The sequence below is a fragment of the Mesoplodon bidens genome (genome assembly GCF_964165515.1).
Source record: "Mesoplodon bidens genome assembly, chromosome: 3".
Taxonomy (NCBI): Eukaryota; Metazoa; Chordata; class Mammalia; order Artiodactyla; family Ziphiidae; genus Mesoplodon; species Mesoplodon bidens.
This window is the reverse complement of record NC_138178.1, coordinates 134730483-134735282: the sequence shown is the minus strand read 5'-3', so window position 1 is coordinate 134735282 and position 4800 is coordinate 134730483.

The following is a 4800-nucleotide window of genomic DNA, read 5'->3' as shown; positions in this document are numbered from 1 at the left end:
ATGGAAACATCATCCCTGGGACAACTGGGTGCAGTGAGGGGTGGCAGGGTGGCCCGCACACATGGGCAGAAGCAGGCCGTTGTTTTAACATGACCAGTCATGTCCACGGCTCTCGCAGTAGTTAGTTCTAAATTGAATTTTGCTTCTCGGGTATGTTTTTCACTTGGGAAATTCAAAACAAGGTCAACAAAGGAATCCATGGCATTGGCATGTTTTAGACACTAGGTGGAATGAATAAAAGAGTTCTCAGGATTCAGGCAATTAAATCGGTTCATCTGCTTTATTCCCCAATCTCTCTCTCTCTTTTTTTTTTTTTTTTTTTTTTTGCGGTACGCGGGCCTCTCACTGCTGTGGCCTCTCCCGTTGCGGAGCACAGGGCTCCGGACGCGCAGGCTCAGCGGCCATGGCTCACGGGCCCAGCCGCTCCGCGGCATGTGGGATCTTCCCGGACCGGGGCACGAAACAGTGTCCCCTGCATCGGCAGGCGGACTCTCAACCACTACGCCACCAGGGAAGCACCCCCAATCTCTTTATTATTTTTAAAGGCCTATTCTGGATTTTATTTCATAAAGTACTGTGTTCCTCTGAAGTTGTATGTGAATGCTACCCTTATAGGGATAAGGGCATGGTTTCAAACACATGAGATAAAAGCTTGCCTCTTGACAAATACTACTTTTGTAAATTATATCTTTCCTCTCTTGTATTAGATACTTAAGGATCTGGAGAGTTTTTCTAAAAACATGTTCTTCAAAGTCATAGCATCCAACAAGGATGATTATGCTTATTATACTTACACGAGGCAGAAGTGGAAATTGTTGAAACAATTTGTCCAAATGATCTAACAAATTCACAATTGAGTTATAATGCATCCTGAATTGCTAGGGTACTATCTTAATGAATTTTGCTGCTGTTTGTTCAAATAAAACGGTATTGATTTTAAGGCAATCACAACTGAGATATAGTTCAAATTTCTAATAATTTTCTCAGCAATACAGTTTCATTTCTCACCTGGAAGTAAAAACATGTGTAAATATGTTGAAATTGTATATTTTGGTAGTACAGTCTCTACATTTTCATAAATTAAAAAAAATTAGAAGATGGGAGCTTAGTTGGGAGTCAAAGTAAGAAAAGATATATTAATATATAAGATCCTTCTTATACTTTTAATTTATTGATACAATGGTAAGGTGAAGAAATCATAGAGTCCCATAGAGGTAAAAATATGTTATGATATTGAGGCTAACTTTGAAAGCAGAACAATACCTGTGTCTCTATCAAGTAAACCTAAGAGGTGGGGTTTATTTAATTGGTTGACTGAATTTTTTAAATTCTGAATTTCCAGATGACCACCTCCACCAACTAGTTCCTTTGCTTCAGCTAGAGTACCATTCATAGGCATAGATTATTTATAGTGAACAATTACCCCATATTCACTATCCTAAGATAAAGAAGGGATATAATTAGGCTAGATAACATCCCTATAATACTATAAAAATTACTAAAATTATGGTCATTGAGTTTCATTCTTCTGGAGCAGGTAAAAGCAATTTTTAAAAATGACTGATTGAAATTAATACTCCTTCTGAGGGAAAACTGAAAATAAGTGCATAATTAAGCATATACAAAGAAAAAACCTTATTCAATAATTGTAATAGAACAATTAAATTTATATTGACTTTAACATCAATGACAAACATATGTTCAAACATTATTGTCAATTACCTACATCACATTGTTATTGACAATTATTAGTCATAGCAAGACAAGCATTTTCATGAATACAAAATATCATGGAAAATGTCACAGAATGCAAAATAACACTTTGCAGTTGTCTAGTTCTTTTTGTTTATCAAAGTGTTTTCACATTTGCTATATTATTTTATTCTCAATTTTTAAATAATGAATTTTTTTATACCTCACGCATTTGCACATAATTAAAAATTTCTTTCCACTGAAGAAAAACTAACCAAATATCCAAAAACTCTTCTGCCAGTTTTTTTTAACCTAAGTTGTTTTTCAAATGTTGCTCCTTTGATTAACTCCTGTCTCACTGTCTCTGCTTTCCCTTGTTTTATCCTCTAGGAAATATGCTGCTTCAGGAAAATCTTTATCCTCATGATCATAATTCTTTCATGTTTTCTTTCCTTCTCCCATTGAAAAGGACCACTTAAAGTCTTCCTTGGTAACTATGGCATATTCTTCTTTGTATTATTACACGGATCACATTGTTTTGCCACCAGATGTATTGAATCGATACTACTCAGGCTATTTCCTGTATTTCCCTAATTTGTACCTTTCACTCAGAACATAACATGGAGCAGAGACAATAAAGATTCAGTAAGGAATCAAGTTTAAAATCAATTGTGTTTGCTATATGATAAAGGCTGTATCTATTTGCTCTGATTTCTTTTAAGACATCAGAAACACTATATTCTATACTTTCATGTTTTTATTACAACTATTCCTTGGTTGAAACAGCTGTAAAGTACATATAACAGTATGTACTTAATAAGTTGTTGTTAGCATAGAAATATCCTTAAGATACTATCTGCTGAATTGTCATTAAAATGGGTCACCAGTCTACATGAAACCAGACCTACCAAGATGATTACTTGTCTTATTTTTACACTTCTTCATTTAACATTTCCTCTGCCCAAACTAACATCTTATTTATTTTTGTGATGTTTTTACTGGGACAGTGGTATCAGTTACTTCTCCAGATTTATTGGTTTATAAAATCTTAGAACATCTGTGTTGAGTCTATTGGCTGGTATGATTGTACAAGTTAGAAGAATTTATAATCTCATCAGTACTATATTTGTTCAAGATTTGTGCTTTCTCTATATGTTCAGTTGTTTAGTTGTACTCAGAAACCAGATTATCTACTACTTTATTCTTGATGTCATCTTGTGTACAAATTACCCAACCATGAATTTCCATGGAAATTATTTGTGGCAAATGTTGACTTGTATCGGCCAGAGCCTTTTGCTTCCACCACTGCCATTGGTGCCCCTTGCGTGTCTCACGATGACTGTTATAGTTCATGCTGAGGAAATGTGTGATTGACCATGAAAAAACACAGTGTCATTTTGACTTGTTTTATCTTTTTAAATTGGACTCTGTGAATGACTTGCTAAAACATATGTGGATTACTAGATCTACTATGAAATATCTATGTTGTTAGCCCTTTCACACTGTATTTTCTTAACAAGTTGTGGGAATAGGCTATAAGGGTGGATTTTAAGAGATAGTAATTGTTGCAAGGGTGGTCGCCACAGTACTATAAACTTCTTTACTGTCTTTACATGTTATAGTCACAGGTGATATTTGAACTTAATCCAGTGCCATTTCCATCTTGTTCAAATGAGAAAATGGCTCCTGTGGGAATTCTTTGACTGTTTCCACCTGCTACAGGGTATTAGCAGATTAGACCAAACATTGGGAGGTGCCCTGTGTCATCTAAGCGAACAATAGCACATTTGTTTGTCTTTCTACCTTCAAGGATATTTGAAGGTCAACTTCTGAAGAGAGCGTTTTGTGAACCTAAAAACAGCCATGTTCTTGTGTAGAAATGGACAGATACTTGACCCAAAGGAGGATCTTCCAACCATATAACTATAAATAGGAAAGAAAGCCTAACATGACAGTTTTCTTTGTGTCTGCTTTTTCAGCATGCTGAGGGCTTCACCCACCCTAGACATCTCCCGCCCGGGGAGCGCCTGTCTTAGAGATGCCCAGGATCACATTGAAGCTGTGAACAGTGGTCGGCACTCCTATCCTACAACTGACACAGGAGAAAATCCAAAAGAAGTGGTGAAAGAAGTGATTTTTCTTTCCACAATTTTGCATTCTATAAAGGCTTGAAATGTGCAGGTTTCTCAATACTGTTTCTACACTGATAAATGACAATATAATAGCAATTAAATCATTTAATGGGTGGTATTCCTGGAATTTCTCATGTCCCCAATGCAGAAAGGATGGTAAGGATCTGCAGAAATCATGCAACTGGCCTTTATTTCCTTTTCCATAAAATGGAAAGCATAATGGGTAACTCCTTCTTATGTAATAGGATGTTTTATACACATTTAAGAAATGTTCATTGGGGACTTCCCTGGTGGCACAGTGGTTAAGAATCCGCCTGCCAATGCAGGGGACACGGGTTCAATCCCTGGTCCGGGAAGGTCCCACATGCTGCGGAGCAAATAAGTCCGTGTGCCACAACTACTGAGCCTGTTCTCCATGAGCCACAACTACTGAGCCTGCACGCCTAGAGCCCCTGCTCTGCAACAAGAGAAGCCACCGCAATGAGAAACCCACACACTGCAACAAAGAGTAGCCCACGCTCGCTGCAACTAGAGAGAGCCCGCGCACAGCAACGAAGACCCAATGAAGCCAAAAATAAATAAATTATAAAAAGAAAAAAAAGAAATGTTCATTGGAGAAATGAATCCTATGGGCAGACAGTTCTTAAGATCCATAAATATCTTATTATGCTTGACATCTGTAATACTAGATGAAAGAAAACGCTTTTTCTTTTTACTTTCTTATTGAAGAAAACAATGATATTTTTTAAAAGTTGATATACCGTGACAGCTGGCAGAAGACACTCAAAAGTGCGGTCTGTGAGGATTAGCATTACAGTAAACAGTAAATGGGTAATTGCAAGAGTGACTTGTTTGGGTTGTCAAAGGGTTATGTGAGAGATGTAAGTGCTAATATTAGAGGCACATGGCTAATTCCATATGCCTCCAGAAAAAGGAGACTGCACTTGGGTTTGCTTATTGAAGAAGAAATTATTGT